This window comes from Heterodontus francisci, chromosome 15, assembly GCF_036365525.1.
Source record: "Heterodontus francisci isolate sHetFra1 chromosome 15, sHetFra1.hap1, whole genome shotgun sequence".
Taxonomy (NCBI): Eukaryota; Metazoa; Chordata; class Chondrichthyes; order Heterodontiformes; family Heterodontidae; genus Heterodontus; species Heterodontus francisci.
The window spans coordinates 4799072-4818031 of NC_090385.1; the positions used below are offsets into that span (position 1 = coordinate 4799072).

The window sequence follows — 18960 nt, forward strand, 5'->3', positions numbered from 1 at the left end:
CCCAGACTTGCATCAATGGGGGCGGGGGGGGGGGGGGGGGGAAGTTTTATGCTGTCCCACGCAGTGAGTTTGGAGGCGGCGAGAGAATTTAATTGGGCGGGATGGTGGTGGGTTGGGTTCCCGCCACCTTCCGCTTTCACCCCAATTAAGTCCGTGGCAGAAAGCCCTTTGAATGGCCTTCCCGTCATAATGCCAGCACAAATCGAGAGGAGAGCCTTGGTTTCCAATATAGGGCCGGAATCTGATGCCCGGATAATTTCCGTGTCCTGGCCCATGTAGCATCTGCGCCGCTGATGTGACGAAATCTTCAAATGCAGGTGCCCTAATTAGGCGAGAAGAGAGATCAGCACCCAATCACTGGCACCGAGTTCTGTCAGGAGGCGGGAGCTGCCTGATTGTCAAAGACAGACGGTAGTCATGATGGGGCCAGCTGCTGCATTGCTGAAGAGAGCCGACAGGACATTGGAGGCCCAGCATCCTCATCGCACAGAGAAGTGGCCAAACGGCCAACTGAAAGGTACAGCGCTCAATCTCACATGAAAGCCCTAGTGGCAAAAATTTTTCCTCATAAAAATAATTACTTAATTGCTAACGCATTGAACCCGACTAACGTGCACCAGATTGTTCAGGTTTGGTGATTTGTGAATTGAAAATTTCCATCTGGCCTTCCCCTGCCCATTAACAAGCTCCTCCAGGAGCATTACAGGCTATTAATTGGAGGTGAGCAAGTTCCTAGCTCCCCCCGCCATGCCCTTGCTTTGAAAATACCAGTGAGTCCCAGAGGCATCCGGACACAGACATGCCACCCAGGAGCGCTATTTTCAAAGTGCGCCTGCTCCTGTTCTTGGCCCCATGGGCATCAAAATCCCAGTGAGATGTCTTTAACCCATGCACTGGGCAGGCAACACAACATTCGGATCTCCTGGTCGCTGCTGCAGAGAACACTGTCTATCTCCCTGACTATACTATCCCTGATCATTACCACAATCCTTTTCGCTCCCCCAACTTGAATAGCCCCCTGCACCATGGTGCGATGGTCAGTTTGCCCATCCTCCCTGCAGTCCTTGTTCTGATCCAAACACCTCGCACCTGTGTTAAACCCCAGAAAGCTTGTTATGGAAGGATAATGCTGGAACAAAAACAAGAAATGCTGGATTCACTCAGCAGGTCTGCCAGCATCTGTGGAAAGAGAAGCAGAGTTAACGTTTCGGGTCAGTGACCCTTCTTCGGAACTGACAAATATTAGAAAAGTCACAGATTATAAACAAGTGAGGTGGGGGTTGGGCAAGAGATAACAAAGGAGAAGGTGCAGATTGGACCAGGCCACATAGCTGACCAAAAGGTCACGGAGAAAAGGCAAACAATATGTTAATGGTGTGTTGAAAGACAAAGCATTAGTACAGATTAGGTGTGAATATACTGAATATTGAACAGCAGCAAGTGCAAACCTGAAGAAAAACAACCTGAAAAAAACAGTGGGTAAGCAAACTGAACAAACTAAGATGAAATGAAATAAATGCAAAAAAGATTGTAAAAAATGTAAAAAGGAATGTGAAACAAAAAGGAAGAAAAAATAACTAAAAATGACTAAAAATGAAAGTAAAGTGGGGGGCTGTCATGCTCTGAAATTATTGAACTCAATGTTCAGTCCGGCAGGCTGTAGTGTGCCTAATCGGTAGATGAGATGCTGTTCCTCGAGCTTGCGTTGATGTTCACTGGAACACTGCAGCAATCCCAGGACAGAGATGTGAGCATGAGAGCAGGGGGGAGTGTTGAAATGGCAAGCAACCGGAAGCTCAGGGTCCTGCTTGCGGACTGAGCGGAGATGTTCCGCAAAGCGGTCACCCAGTCTGCGCTTGGTCTCCCCAATGTAGAGGAGACCACACTGTGAGCAGCGAATACGGTATACTACATTAAAAGAAGTACAAGTAAATCGCTGCTTCACCTGAAAGGAGTGTTTGGGGCCTGGGATAGTGAGGAGAGAGGAGGTAAATGGGCAGGTATTACACCTCCTGCGATTGCAGGGGAAGGTGCCCTGGGACGGGGACGAGGTGGTGGGGGTAATGGAGGAGTGGACCAGGGTGTCACGGAGGGAACGATCCCTTCGGAATGCTGACAGGGGAAGGGAGGGGAAGATGCGACTGGTAGTGGCATCACGCTGGAGGTGGCGAAAATGGCGGAGGATGATCCTTTGGATATGGAGGCTGGTGGGATGAAAAGTGAGGACAAGGGGAACCGGTGCTGGAGCCTATCTTTACTCAGTTTCACATTTATTGTACATAGTAAAAGGATTATAAACATGTAGCTCCTCACTCAAAACCCTTCACCAGTCTCAGTAAGTGTCTCCTTATAACTCTTTTGAAGTCTTCTTTGGCCTCCTTGTCTCGGGAGACAATGGGTAAGCGCCTGGAGGTGGTCAGTGGTTTGTGGAGCAGTGCCTGGAGTGGCTATAAAGGCCAATTCTAGAGTGGCAGACTCTTCCACAGGTGCTGCAGATAAAATTGGTTGTTGGGGCTGTTTCGCAGTTGGCTCTCTCCTTGCGCTTCTGTCTTTTTTCCTGCCAACTGCTAAGTCTCTTCGATTCACCATGCTTTAGCCCCACCTTTTTGGTTGCCCGCCAGCTCTGGCGATCACTGGCAACTGACTCCCATGACTTGTGATCAATGTCACAGGACTTCATGTCGCGTTTGCAGACGTCCTTAAAGCGGAGACATGGACGGCCGATGGGTCTGGTACCAGTGACGAGTTCGCTGTACAATGTGTCCTTGGGGATCCTGCCATCTTCCATGCGGCTCACATGGCCAAGCCATCTCAGGCGCCGCTGGCTTAGTAGGGTGTATATGCTGGGGATGTTGGCCGCCTCGAGGACTTCTGTGTTGGAGATACGGTCCTGCCACCTGATGTCAAGGATTCTCCGGAGGCAGCGAAGATGGAATGAATTGAGACGTCGCTCTTGGCTGACGTACGTTTTCCAGGCCTCACTACCATAGAGCAAGGTACTGAGGACACAGGCTTGATACACTCGGACTTTTGTGTTCTGTGTCAGTGCGCCATTTTCCCACACTCTCTTGGCCAGTCTGGACATAGCAGAGGAAGCCTTTCCCATGCGCTTGTTCAATTCTGCATCGAGAGACAGGTTACTGGTGATAGTTGAGCCTAGGTAGGTGAACTCTTGAACCACTTCCAGAGTGTGGTTGCCGATATTGATGGATGGGGCATTTCTGACGTCCTGGCCCATGATGTTCGTTTTCTTGAGGCTGATGGTTAGGCCAAATTCATTACAGGCAGCCGCAAACCTGTCGACGAGACTCTGCAGACACTCTTCAGTGTGAGATGTTAATGCAGCATCGTCAGCAAAGAGGAGTTCCCTGATGAGGACTTTCTGTACTTTGGTCTTCGCTTTTAGACGGGCAAGGTTGAACAACCTGCCACCTGATCTAGTGTGAAGGAAAATTCCTTCTTCTGAAGACTTGAAAGCATGTGAGAGCAGCAGGGAGAAGAAGATCCCGAACAGTGTAGGTGCGAGAACACAGCCCTGTTTCACACCACTCAGGATTGGAAAGGGGTCTGATGAGGCACCGCTATGCTGAATTGTGCCTTTCATGTTGTCATGGAATGAGGTGATGATACTTCGTAGCTTTGGTGGACATCCAATCTTTTCTAGTAGTCTGAAGAGACCACGTCTGCTGACGAGGTCAAAGGCTTTGGTGAGATCAATGAAAGCAACGTAGAGGGGCCTCTGTTGTTCACGGCATTTCTCCTGTAGCTGGCGAAGGGAGAACAGCATGTCAATGGTGGATCTCTTTGCTCGAAAGCCACACTGTGCCTCAGGATTGACACGCTCAGCCAGCTTCTGGAGCCTGTTTAAAGCAACACGAGCGAATACTTTCCCCACTATGCTGAGCAGGGAGATTCCACGGTAGTTGTTGCAGTCACCGCGGTCACCCTTGTTCTTATAGAGGGTGATGATATTGACATCGCGCATGTCCTGTGGTACTGCTCCCTCATCCCAGCACAGGCAAAGCAGTTCGTGCAGAGCTGTAAGTATAGCAGGCTTGGCACTCTTAATGATTTCAGTGGTAATGCCGTCCTTCCCAGGATCTTTTCCACTGGCTAGAGAATCAATGGAATCACTGAGTTCCGATTTTGTTGGCTGTACGTCCAGCTCATCCATGACTGGTAAGTGTCTCCTTATACCTCTTTTGAAGTAGCGAATAACTTAAAGATAGGGGCTAGATAAACCTAATGAGTGAGCACAAGTACCAAACACGAATAAAAAAAAACAAACTATAAAGGAAACAACTAAAATCAAATTAAAATATCATTGCTGCTGATGATGATGCACTTCAGACCCTCAAGTATCCAGTGTTCACAGAAGGAAATGTCTCCTGATAAGTGCTCAAGTAAGACTCCAATTAACACCCTCCACCTGCATATAATCAAACAATTGATAGACCAATTAACAACCTGTTGGTCAAAGTCACGGGCTGAGGTTCCTCCATCACTACATCCTGGATCCCCATGCCTGCTGACTCATAGTCACATCCTCCTATCCCTGACCACTGAGCAACTCTAAAGTTTGACTTAACCTAATGAGTGTGACTGCTTCCTGAAACAAAGTATTCAGGTAACTCTACCCCCTCCCTGATGTCCTGCACAATGTCTTCAGCTCTGACTGGAGCCCAGGAACTCTGAGCTGCAGTTGCTCCAGTTGCAGACACTTACCACAGATATGGTTGTCTGGGATTGCAATGCTTTCCACAGGTTCCCACATGTTCCAGTTATGGCACACCACCTGCCCTGCCATGTCTGTCTAACCTTATTTATTTATTTGATTAGTTAACTAGTTACTAATTTAGTAAAGTAATAGCAAGTTACAGACTCCTAGCATAGAGACAAAGGAAAATCTCTCACCAACTGCTGGAGGTAAAACAAAAAAAATAAAAAGCAGCACCTCCTTCCCCCTGCACCAAATTCTCACATGCACCAAATTCCTGACTTTAGCACACAGTTAAACAAAGCAGTCTGTTCCCCGATTTATACCCTAACTCCATCTATCCATCTCCCGCTCTGTAACCCTGAATACCTTTACCTAACAAAAACCTGCCAAGCTCTTTTTTGAAATTTTCAATTGACCCCCAGCTTCAACAGTGTTTTGGGGAGAGAGTTCCAGATTTCCACTCCCCTTTGTGTGAAGAAGTGCTTCCTGACATCACCCCAAACAACCTGGCTCTAATTTTATGATTCTGCCTCCTTGTTCTGGACTCCTTCCCCTACCAAAGTAAATAGTTTCTCCCTATCAACCCTATCAAATCCTTTAATCATCTTAAACTTGGATGCAAGGATGGAAGGTACTATAGCCAAATTTGCAGATGACACTAAAATAGGTGGGATAGGAAGTTGCAATAAAGAAATAAGAAATTTACAAAGGAATATGGATAGATTAGGTAAATGGGCCAAAATTTGGCAGATGGAGTTTAACGTGGATAAGTGTGAGGTTATCCATTTTGGTCAGAAGAGTAGAAAGGCAAACTATTATCTAAAAGGAGAGAAACTGCAGAGTGCTTCGGTGCAGAGGGATCTGGGTGTCCTCGTGCATGAGTCGCAGAAAACTAGTTTGCAGGTGCAGCAGGTAATAAGGAAGGCAAATGGAATTTTGGCATTTATTGCTAAAGGAATAGAATATAAAAGTAGGAAAGTGTTGCTGCAACTGTACAAGGCATTGGTGAGACTGCACCTGGAGTATCGCACAGTTTTGGTCCCCTTACTTGAGGAAGGATGTAGTTGCATTGGAGGCAGTTCAGAGGAGGTTCACTAGATTGATTCTAGGGATGAGGGGTTTGTCTTATGAAAATAGATTGAGCAGTTTAGGCCTTTACTGTCTAGAGTTTAGAAGAATGAGAGGAGATCTAATTGAGGTATATAAAATGATTAAGGGGATTGACAAAGTTGACATAGAGAGGATGTTTCCCCTGGTGGGGTAATCTAGAACGAGAGGTCATAGTTTTAGGATAAGGGGTAGCAGATTTAAAACAGAGATGAGGAGAAATGGGTGGCACAGTGGTTAGCACTGCAGCCTCACAGCTCCAGGGACCCGGGTTCAATTCTGGGTACTGCCTGTGCGGAGTTTGTAAGTTCTACCTGTGGCTGCGTGGGTTTCCGCCGGGTGCTCCGGTTTCCTCCCACAGCTAAAGACTTGCAGTTGATAGGTAAATTGGCCATGGTAAATTTCCCCTAGTGTAGGTAGGTGGTAGGGAATATGGGATTACTGTAGGGTTAGTATAAATGGGTGGTTGTTGGTCGGCACAGACTCGGTGGGCCGAAATGCCTGTTTCAGTGCCGAATCTCTAAATAAAATGAATTACTTCTCTCAAAGGGTTGTGAGTCTGTGGAATTCACTAGCCCAGAGTGCAGTGGATGCTGGGATATTGAGTAAATTTAAGGAGGAGATAGACGGATTTTTAATTAGTAATGGGTTGAAGGCATATGGAGAATGGGCAGGAAAGTGGAGTTGAGGCCGAGATGAGATCAGCCATGATCGTATTGAATGGCGGAGCAGGCTCAAGGGGCTGAATTGCCTACTCCTGCTCCTAGTTCTTATGTTCTTATGTTCTAAACACTTCAATCAGATCTCTTCTTCATTTTGTCCACTTGGCCAAACCTTTCCGGAACTCGAGTCTTTTTTTGCCAATTACTGTCCCCTTCTAAATGTGTTGAATCTCTCTAATATTTTAATCAAACTATTAACCCATTTGCTTTAATCAGTTAACACCTCTAATAAAGGGAGAAATCTCAGGCAAAGTCTTTAAAGGGGGCGTATTTCCTCCGTGGGAACCCTGATCTCCTGCCATGTCAGAAACTCTTGTGCTGTTGCTCAAAGGTTTTTGTCGGTCTTGCACCAAAGTTACATTGGGAGATTGGGGAAAAACTGTGATTTTATTGCCTTATGTGTTTGTGCATTTGTATCCCATCACCTCACTACAGGGATTTTGGTAAAGACATTTCAAAAATTGCTTGAAAAGTTTCAGAATTTGGCTTCACATCAACTGCAGTCACGGAGAAAGGATGAACTGAAGCAACTTTAGCAAAGTTATAGGAAACAAATTGGATATAATCTTGAAATGGAAACATTTTCAGGCCTGTGGGGAAAGAGCAGGGGGTGTGGGGCTAATTGGATAGACCTTTCAAAGAGTCAGCACAGAAATGATGGGCCAAATGGCCCCCTTCTGTGTTTTAAGATTCAATGAAATATTCCATTCCACCCATCAAGCTTCCATTGATGTTATGTTAGTCATGGTAACTCTACCTTGTTAATTCCGATGCTTGGCTTTCTCTATAATCCTTACTACCATTAACAGCTCAATAATGACCTGCATTGGCTTCCAGTCTGCCGCCCCCTTGATTTTAAGATTCTCATCCTTGTTTTCAAATCCCTCCATGGCCTCACTCCGCCCTACCTTTGTAACCTCCTCCAGCCCCAAACCCTCCGAGGTCTCCGCACTCCTCTAATTCTGGCCTCTTGTGCATCTCCAATTTTCATCTCTCTATCATTGGTGGCTGTGCCTTCAGCTGCCTGGACCCTAAGCTCTGGAATTCCCTCCCTAAACCTCTCCACCTCTCTACCTCTCTCTTCCTTTAAGACGCACCTTTAAACCGACCTGTTTGCTCACCTCTCCCAATATCTCCTTCTTTGGCTCTGTGTCAAATTTTGTCCTGATAACACTTTTGTGAAGTGCCTTAAGGCATTTTACAATGTTAAAGGTGGTATATAAATGCAAATTTCCAGCTTGAGTGAAAAGGAGGATAGTGGTGAAAATGGAGAAGAAACTGGTGACACAGACGAGGAGCCAGATAAAGAGGAAAAATGTTATGATGAAGATGAAGATGATGATATTTTGTAAACCAAGTCTAGTTTAACTGAATTGCCAAGCAGTATTGATCCTGGTCTAAATCGGAAGGAACTAGGTGGTCTTTACAGCAGCTTTGATCTTGACAAACAGGGCCTTTAAAAAAATTAAAGGAGCAAAAGAAAAATGATGATGAGCTGTTGGCAAATACCATCCTGACAGCAGAATTTGAAAAGCAGGAATGTGTTCCATCTTTAAAAGACTCTGTTCATCAACTGAAGAAGAAACCCATGGAAGAGTGTACAAAGACAACAGGGGATGGCTGGTCAACATAAAAGCTCCTGATCTAATAGATGAGTTGAAGAATGATCAGCGGGCACTGGAAATGCTGTCAACCCAAGCGTTTTTACAAGAAGCATGATCGTGATGGCTTTCCTAAGTATTTCCAGGTAGGTGAAGTTCTGGACAATCCAGTAGATGTCTATCACTCTTGTGCTCGTAAGAAACAAAGAAAGTGGACAATGTTGGAGGAGCTTCTGTCAGTTGCTGAATTCCGGCAGTATAAGAAGAAAAAATATCAGCAGGCCATAACAGAAAAGGCAGCTCTTGCCGCAGGAAAAAAGAATTACAAGAAGAAGAAATTTCAAAGGTATATCCTGAAGCAACACTGAACAAATGCCTCATTCTGGATATACTTTCCCCATATTCATAACTAAGGTATTAAAAAGTTATAAAAATGCCACCAGCTTCTCTCTCCTCCCCATTCATAAATGTAAGTTAGTTTATTTGGCTAAGAACAATTTAGAGGATAAAAGAACTGTTCAGCTGTTCTGAGATATGTACCATGGAAGATATCCCAGCCTCAATAAACCAATGTACACTGTCGAAATCAATTAAGGAATTTCAGAAAGTCCATTTCGACAATTTGATTTTTGATCAAATCATGTGGTTATTTATGAGTTTGTAAAAGAAACCAATCTTCCTATGCCTGAGTCAACTACATTGCTGTGGGTCTGAAGTCACATGTAGGCCAGACCAGGTAAGGGTGGCAGATTTCCATCCCTGAAGGATATTAGTGAACCAGATGGGTTTTTACAACAATCAATGATAGTTTCATGGCACCATTACCAAGACTAGCTTTCAACTCCAGCTTTCCTTTTTATTAATTATATCTAAATTCCACCAGCTGCTGTGGTGAGATTTGAACGCTTAACCCCAGGGCATTAGCCTGGGCCTCAGGATCACTAGTCTAGTGTTATTAGCACTATGCCACTGTCCCCGCTATTTACATATTGAGATCCTGTTAGCTTTGTCTGTGTAATGGGCAATTACAGTTTTTGAGCTAAGAAAGAATGGCTTGATTTAGAAATTATATAATATACTATATTATGCACCCTCTGAGATTCAGAAAGATGAAACTTGTCATTTCTGAGGTTATCGTGGAAAATACTTTCTAATTTGTACATGTGAATTATGTTTGGTGTAACTAATTGATAGCATGCCTACTAGGAGAAATTATGTACACGGCAGATTTCACCAAGGGCATGCTTAAATTTTTTTGAGACATTAATAAAAGGTTTATTTTTTCTTCCTCTCACACTTGTGCTGTTATACAAGCAAAATAAAAATGTCAAATGGTTCTCCAACTGCAAAAAACGGGAAAGGGTACTGAGAAAACTATTAGAGTTAAAGGCTGACAAGACCCCAGGACCTGATGGCCTTCAAACGAAGATCTTAAAAGAAGTAGCTGCTGAGATAGTAGATGCATTGGCTGCAATTTTCCAAAATTCCCTAGATTCTGGAGAGCTCCCATCGGATTGGAAAATAGCAAATGTAACTCTTCTTTTCAAGAAAGGGGGAGACAGAAAGCAGGAAACTACAGACCAGTTAGCCTGACATCTGTCTTAGGGAAAATGCTAGAATCTAATATTAAGGAGGTAATCGCAGGCAGTTAGAAACTCTTAATGCAATCAGGCAGAGTCAACATGGTTTTGTGAAAGAGAAATCATGTTTGACTAATTTATTAGAATTCTTTGAGGAAGTAACAAGCAAGGTGGAAAAACGGGAACCTGTGGATGCAATGTACTTGGATTTCCAAAAGGCATTTGATAAGACATCAAAGGTTATTGCACAAAATAAGAGCTCATTGTGTAGAAGGTAACATATGAGTGTAGATTGACGATTGGTTAGCTAACAGGAAGCAGAGAGTAGGGATAAATGAGTAATGTTCAGGTCAGCAAGCTGCAACGAGTGAAGTGTCACAGGGATCAGTGCTGCGGTCTGAACTATTTACAATCTATATCAATGATTTGGATGAAACCACCGAATGTATTGTTGCTAAATTTGCTGATGACACAAAGATAGGTCAGAGAGTAAGTTGTGAAGAAGACATAAAAGGCTTGGTTTTAAATCTTCTCCGATGCCGGGAACGGTGGTGGGGTGGTGGGGGAGAATGAAGATAGGAATGGAGGAGGCCCGCCACCGACCCCGACACCAGCAGGCCCCATACTGATCTTGGCGGTGGCGGCGAAGCCTTGTGGCGGCCGCCCTAACGCTCAGCGACGGGACCACAACTCCCAGACCTGATTCAATGAGGCTCCCGCTGCCTCCTTAATTGCCGCACTGATCTTCATTCGGGCAGCCGGCAATGCCACGCCTTCGAATTCCTATTTGAGGAAACAAGGAGCGACTCCTATGGGGAGGGGGGGATGAGGAACATTTTCAGCGTGGAAGGGGGGGTCAAACTCCTCAGAGTGGTTGGGGGTGTGATGGGAAGAGGTAAAGAACAAAGGGTTTGAACTTTGGTCGGGGAGGTGGTGGGGAAACACTTTAATGACAGTTGGTATCCTGGGGGCAGGGGAAGAGCTGAAATTAAGTTTAATGATAGGTTAAGTGAGTGGGCAAAAAAATGGAGTACAATGTGGGAAAATGTGAACTTGTCCACTTTGGCAGGAAGAATAGAAAAACAGAATATTATTTGAATGGTGAGAAATTGCAAAACTCTGCAGTACAGAGAGATCTGGGTGTCCTTGTACATGATTCACAGAAAGGTAGTATGTAGGCACAGCAAGTGATTAGGAAGGCAAACGGAATGTTGTCGTTTATTGCAAGGGGAATGGAATATAAAAGTAAGGAAGTTGTACAGGGCGTTGGTGAGACCACATCTGGGATACAGCATTCCATTTTGGTTTCCTTACTTAAGAAAGGATATAATTGCATTAGAAGCAGTTCAAAGATGGTTCACTGAACTGATTCCTGGGATGAAAAGGTTATCTTATGAGGAAAGGTTGGACAGGTTGGGTCTGTATCCATCAGAGTTTAAAAGAATGAGAGGTAATCTTATTGAAACAGATAAGATCCTGAGGGGACTTGGCAGGGTGGATGCTGAGAGGATGTTTCCCCTTGTGGGAGACTAGAACTAGGGAACACAGTTTAAAAATTAGGCTCTGCCATTTAAGAAGATGAGAGGAGATGAGGAGAATATGTTTTCGCTCAGAGGGTTGTTAGTCTGTGGAATTCTCTTCTCCAGAGAGCAGTGGAGGCTGGGTCATTGAATATTTTTAAGGCTGAGGTAGACAGATTCTTGATTGAAAAGGAAGTCAAAGATTATAGCAGGTACTCAGGAAAGTAGAGTGGAGGCCACATTCACATCAGCCATGATCTAATCAAATGGCGGAGCAGGTTCGAAGGGCTGAATGGCCTCCTCCTGCTCCAAATTCATATGTTCGTAAGTTGTTGCTGTATAGTGGTTCTTATTTGTAGCTGAAGGCTTCACAAAGTCACATGGCTGAGGTCTAAGTTAAACCTTTGATGAAAGTTTTATCCCTAAGTGAAAGACTGGAAATGAAAGCTTCAAAAGGTAGATTTACACATGTAACAGGAAGGTGTCTAACAGAAACCTCTTCGGTAAGAGAAATATATGGCTCTAATTGACTGGCTAGCAATAGGATTGGGACTGTTACTGTCTTTCAGTGAAGCATATTACAAAAAATCAATGGAGTGACATCCTGCAGTCATAATGTCTGTTTAACATCTAGTTGTTTTAAAATCAAGCTTTGTCTTTATGTTGAAGTGGTTGCTAAGGTACATTGTGACGTTACAGAAGCCTTGCAGGGCCTGAAACAGAACACAATAAATGAAGGCACAAAGAGAAAGGTTTGAACAATTTGTAAATTCCAGCTAATGATTAATGGGGAGGAGTAACATCGTGTTTATGCTAGTGGTCTAGTAATCCAGAGGCCTGGGCTAATGATCCAAGCCTCTCCGCGGTGGAATTTAAATTTGATTACATTTATCAAAGAGGTGGATTTAAAGAAAGAAAGGCTTGGTGTCCCACTCCAAATCCCGGCTGCCAGTCCAATGCAGTATGGGGGGAGCACTGTTGGGGGATTGGTACTGAGGGAGCGCTGCACCATTGAAGGAGGAGTAGTGAGGGAGGGCTGCACTGTTGCAGGGGCAGTACTGAGGGAATGCTGCACTGCCAGAGGGGCAGTACTGAGGGAGTGCGACACAGTTGAAAGGGCAGTACTGCGGGAGTGCAGCATTGTTGGAGGTGTAGTATAAGGGTCTGAGCTAATCCTGAGAGAGTGTAAAGCACACCTCCTACCTTGATGATGCAAGAGATCACATGTGAGAGAGACTCGAAGATAGATGCAGCATCGCTTTGGAAGAGTCACTCAGACTAGTGTGAAGATGTATTTGTCATACTATAATAAATGTTAATGTTCTAACTACTCCAGACTAAAGAATTTCTCTAAGCTAGACCAACTAAGGCAGCAGCATACCAAAAAAAAATACAATATGGTGATCAGCGGTGAGATCCAGACCAACAGGGGTTCTTACGCTGCAACACCCAGAAGAAGAATTTGAATGAAGTTAAATGGGGCTGAGCTGAAAAAAAACACCAAAACTGCAGGACTTGAGAAGAGGCTGTGGAAAAGCTCCAGAAACAGAGAGACAGGGAATCGACGGTAGAAATCCGGTCTGGTGATCACCGGCTTTGAGTTGGAGAACCAAGCAATGATCTAGGATCTGGTGAGCAACCCCGAAAGAGGGTAAAAAAAAAACCTGTCCATAATGGCACCAGGCAGGCAGCACTGGGAAGGTCCCTGGTGAGGACTGATCTGAGGTAGGCACCATTACACATGGTGACTGGAGTGAAGAAAAAAACAAGCAAATACTCAATTCTCTCTGAGAAGGGGGTTAAAGAAGTACATCAGTAATGCTATAACACAGAGTTTAATACAAAGAGAGAAGTAATCCTTAGTCTAGCGGCAAGATTGTAAAGGCAGAAAAGTTGGCCTTAGCGGGAATCCATATGGAGCTGAAACAATATGGGAAAAGTCTGATATTGGAGGGAAGAACATAAAAGTAAAAGTAAAACAAATTGGAGCAATGGAGCCTAAATTTTTAGTTCCAGAGAGGTTTGGACACATGGAAGGACCAAATCAAACCCAAAATTGGTCCTTCTAGCGAAAAATGTTTCTCAGATACAGAATTTCTTCCACATTGGACAGCCAGTCTGAAGCAGAACAAGTTAACACTATATTATATTCTAATGGGCCGACAGCAGGTGATGCTATTGCAAGACATCTGAACATACAAATTAGGAGCAGGAGGAGGCCACTCAGCCTCTTGAGCCTGCTCCACCATTCAACAAGATCATGGCTGATCTGATTGTAATCTCGACTCCATATTCCCACCTACCCCCAAGGAACCTTTCACCCCCTTGCTTATCAAGAATCTATCTACCTCTGGCTTAAAAATATTCAAAGACTCTGCTTCCACCACTTTTGAGGAATAGAGTTCCAAAGACTCACAACCCTCTGAGAGAAAACATTACTCCTCATCTCTGTAGAGATGACAAAGTATTAATGAGACATCTGCCAAATTTAAAATAGTTTTCAAAGCTTTGTTTGTACTTGCTACTGTTCAATTTTCAGTCCGTTAACACCCTCTCTGTACTAATGCTTTGTCTTTCAACACACCATTAACATATTGTTTGCCTTTGCACCATGACCTTCTGGTCAGCTATTCTGTGGCCTTGTCCATTCTACACCTTCTCCTTTGTTATCACTTGCCCCACTTTACTTGCTTATAACCTTTCACATTTCCAATATTTGCCAGATCTGAAGAAGGGTCACTAACCCAAAAAGTTAACTCTGCTTCACTCTCCACAGATGCTGCCAGACCTGCTGAGTATTTCCAGCATTAGATGTTAAGATAACTGGCTTGTAGTTTCCTGCTTTCTATCTCCCTCCTTTTTTGAATAAAGGAGTTACATTCGCTATTTTCCAATCTTTTTTTTATTCATTCATGGGATGTGGGCGTCACTGGCCAGGCCAGCATTTATTGCCCATCCCTAATTGCCCTTAAGAAGGTGGTGGTGAGCTGCCTTCTTGAACCGCTGCAGTCCATTTGGGGTAGGTATACCCACAGTGCTGTTAGGAAGGGAGTTCCAGGATTTTGACCCAGTGACAGTGAAGGAATGGCGATATAGTTCCAAGTCAGGATGGTGTGTGACTTGGAGGGGAACTTGCAGGTAGTGGTGTTCCCATGCATTTGCTGCCTTTGTCCTTCTAGCTGGTAGAGGTCGCGGGTTTGAAAGGTGCTGTTTAAGGAGCCTTGGTGCATTGCTGCAGTGCATCTTGTAGATGGTACACACTGCTGCCACTGTTCGTCAGTGGTGGAGAGAGTGAATGTTTGTAGATGGGGTGCAAATCAAGCGAGCTGCTTTGTCCTGGATGGTGTCGAGCTTCTTGAGTGTTGTTGAAGCTGCACCCATCCAGGCAAGTGGAGAGTATTCCATCACAGCGAAAGACTCCATTAAACCTTGCCAGCGATATGGTGCGGAAAGTACTCACAGGCGTGAAGTGTTCTGCAAGCAAACCAGAATGCTTCCACTGTAAGAAAATAGGGCATTTCAGTAATATGTGCCAAACTGAAATATATACTCCCACAAGTGTAAAAGAAAATGCATTCAAGAATACAGCGGTGAACGAAGGTAAACAACCTCTTTCAGAAGAGCAACCAAAACCTTTTCTCGGTGAGATCAATGTTCCTATTCTGGCATTTTGGTTTGCGTCGATGAACGTATCACTAATTTTAAACTGGACACTGGATCAAGTGTAACGGACTTCTCAGACAAAAAGCAGTGGTTATCAATACATTTTCTGCAACCAACAGAAAACCCAGTTACATGGCCCAGGAGGGGTTGAACTCAAGGCAAAGGGGATGCTACAGGCAACACTCCAGGACGAGGGAAAGCAAATATTAGAAACACTATATGTTCTAAGGAATCAGGAATTCTCTCTCTTAAGTAGAAGAGCTTATATTGACCTTCATCTTATAAAGAAAGTAGAAGAAATTAAGCAACAAGAATCCGGGAGTCACTTCCAAGAGGAATTTCTGAATTTGTTAACTGGTCTAGGGAGACTGAAGACCGAATAAAGTATTACATTATGGAAAGATGCGAAACCAGTTTGTCTTTTTATGCCTAGGAAGATTCCACACCCACTAATGAAGCAAATCCAACATCATCTAGAAGATATGACCAGGATGGGAGACATTTCTCCTCTTACCGAACCTACAGAGTGGTGTTCGGGAATGGTTCCAGTTCCTAAACCTAATGGTGATCTTCGCATTTGTGTAGTGTCATGATCAGGCGAGGAGGGGTTGAAGGGTTCCCCTCTTGTCCTTCTCCTTGTCTGGTCACATCAGGTTCATTTCCTTTTTTTAAAGTGGATATGCTTGTCAATTCAGTGAGTGTTTAATTATATTATGTGCTACAATCATAAAAGAACGCATCGGACAGGTTTTCTTGAGTTTAGCAACAAAAGAGTTTAGCTTTATTGTACTTAAACCGATTCACGTAAAATAAAAAAATACGCTCCACACACACACACAAATAGGTTACAGAGTGGGGAAGGATAGTTGGTAAGATTCGAGTTCGGAGCAATAAAAAGGGGTATACAGTCTGTGGAGGTTCATGACTCTGCTGGCTTCAGGCTGATTTCAGTGGTCCGGAGGCTTCTGGCTTGCAGATGTGGACAGCTGATTCGATGATTCTCTTGGAAACAGTGATGTGGATGATTTCCTTCACAGGGTTTCTGTCTGCAGCAGTGATAGGCCTAGGTGTTACGGCCAGAAGGCAGGGTTCAAAGTTTGCAAGGTGGACTAGAGAGAGAGAGAGAGAGAGCAAGAGGGAGGAGGGACTCCACTTGGGGCTTCTCTTGTCAGTCTCTAGCTGCTTGTCTGGCTGCTGCAGGGAAAACCCCAGCTTAAGTACACAGATGGTGGGCCTGTGTTACAAAAGTGCATCTGTGTTTTGTTAAATATAGTTTTTGAGGATTAGTTTTTGAAAGATTGAAGAAATGTTAAACTTTGGGGTTTTCAAAGGACGCCATGTTAAGGCCACTTGGCTTTGAAAAACAATCCCTGGAAATGTTTTTTAAAAGGAGCACTGAGAGGTCTACCTGACTTCCAGCAACAACAACAAGCCTTTCCGGGAAACCACCTGACTTCCAGTTCCATAAACAACAGAGAACTTTGGACACCTGGAGAAGTTGTTTATGAAGAAGTGACAGGTCAAGATTGACGTCCTATTGTCAGTTTTGCTTTTGAGTTGTTCTGAGTTGGGGTTGAGCTATATAAAAAGGGAGAGACTTCCAATGAGAAAAGAGAATTCTCAAGGAATGAGGGAAGACCACAACCAAACTCAGATTTCGAGCACCTCTCTAAAAGACCTTGAAAAGTCCACTGTGTCAGCTCATCTCGTCTCCTGCTAAATTAATTCTCAATGCTACCTGAGAAGACCTGTTCTCAAAGATCCCAGTGTCCCATCTACGTGTACTCAGAGGCCAGACCGTATGCCAGTTTTGGAACACACCATATCTCATCTGCTGTTTCTTTAAGAATGCACAGGTATTCAGCCCAAGTGTTTTTTTTTTGTCTGTACTAAAGCTCTGAAAACAAAAAAATCCCTTTATTTTTTTCCAGTTAACCGGTGTATGTGTGTGTATGAGTGAGGGGGCTAAGGTAAAAAGGGAACTTTAATATTTCAATCTGTGTGTCTATGCTTTACTTCATTACTGGTTAAGACTTGTTTTATGATAAACTGATAATTTAGTTGTTCATTAAAGAAACCCAGTTGGTGTATTTTATTCTGGGATAAAAATACAATCTATGATTGACCGTATCGGTAAGTGGGAAAAAAATTTAATATATGTTGTGACCTATGAAGAAGTGGAATTAGAATAAACAGTGCACTCCTCCCATCTCGGTCATAACAGCCTGTCACATGACTGTTACCCAGTGAAAGAAAATCATTCAATATATTCAAGAAAGAGTTAGATATAGTTCTTAGGGCTAAAGGGTTCACGGGATATGGGGAGAAAGCAGGAACTGGGTACTGAGTTTGGATGATTAGCCATGATCGTATTGAATGGCGGTGCTGGCTCGAAGGGCCAAATGGCCTACTCCTGCTCCTATTTTGCTGTGTTTCTATGCTTCAACATGATGATTACCAGTGTGTATTCCCTCTTGCAACTTAATTAGTCCATGTCTAGGAAGTCCCTTCTCTCAACCAGGTTCCCATTATTTAAGTGATTAGGTTTGAGTGGTTCGTCTCCACCAATTTGATGTCCAAGAGATTTCCTTAATATCTTGCTAATGGAAGCAGGATAGGTAGTTCACTCAGATTTCCCAGGTCAGTGTTCTTGCTGGGACTGGGCAGACAATTCGTCTTCAGCTCGATGTATTGGAATGTGGCGTATAGTGATGCTTCTTTCTTCTTCTTTTAATTCAGGTTTCCTGCCAGTGGATTAAAAAATTATCATTCGACAAAGCATGCTTTCGTGATAGTAAAGTTAACTTAATAAGGCTGTGTCACGAGAAGTCCATCAGTGGACAAAAGCTTGGTAAAGCTATCCAAAAGTTCCATGCTCACAAAGCTTGATGCGAATAGTGGCTTTTGGCAAGTTCCATTGCATAAGAAGTCAAGGTTAGTGACAACCTTCATTGCTCCTGTTAGAAGATTTTGTTTTAGCCATCTATCATTTGGTATCATGTCAGCACCGGAAATATTCCAGAGGACTATGTTGAATAATCTACAAGACCTTGAAGGTGTAATGTACCATATGGACGACATCTTAGTTCATGGAGAGTCCACTGGAGAACATAACCTAAGGGTTAGAGTGGTTTTGAACCGTCTGCAGGAAGAAGGCATAACACTCAATGAGAAGTGTAAGTTTTCAAAAACATCTGTTCATTTTTTAGGACACATTGTCAGCAATAGCAGCATAATGGCAGACTTGCAAAAGATGAGAGCCATTAGCAAACTTCTACTTCCTATTTCTTTCCAATAAATTCGTCAGGTGCAGATGCAAGATGAAGAATGCATTTATGTCTGCCAATATTGCAAGCAAGTTGGCCATAACAGAGTCCTAGTGGTGAGAGGATGAAAATCTTCTTTGAACACAGAAGACACTTTACCATATGGGTGATTTGCTGGTATATAGAAACATAGAAAAATAGGAGCTGGAGTAGGCCATTCGGCCCTTCCCAAACCAAAGTACTTATTTAATTGGTCTGCCATTTCTTTGTTCCCCATTATAAATTCCCCCGTTTCTGACTGTAAGGGACCTACATTTGTCTTCAATAATCTTTTTCTCTTCACATATCTATAGAAGCTGTTACAGTCAGTTTTTATGTTCTCTGCAAGCTTACTCTCATACTTTATTTCCCCCTTCCTATGATGAGAGATTGGTGATTCTAGAGTCACTCTGGGTAGAATATCTTGGAGAAAATACGTCAGGGTCATATGGGTATAACTAAATGTAGAGTATGGGCTCAGGCATCCGTGAGGTGGCCAAGAATATCAAAGAATACAGAAGAAATTATTTCAAGTTGTCATGCATGTGAAATGCACAAACAGGATCGGAGAGAACCCTTTTATGTCGACCCAATTCCCAACGAGACCATGGGAGTATTTGGTGATGGATCTATTCATCTTCGATGGAAAATCTTTTCTAATTCCAGTAGATTACATTTCAAGATGGATTGAGGTTAAATGGATGTACACAACAACTGAAGCAGTCATTCGAGTGTTACAAGA

At 43.7% G+C, this 18960-nt stretch overlaps 1 pseudogene; it reads left to right on the forward strand.

The window, feature by feature from the left end:
- Positions 1 to 7772: 7772 nt before the first annotated feature.
- On the forward strand, positions 7773 to 8518 carry LOC137377828 (deoxynucleotidyltransferase terminal-interacting protein 2 pseudogene; annotated as a pseudogene).
- Positions 8519 to 18960: the final 10442 nt, after the last annotated feature.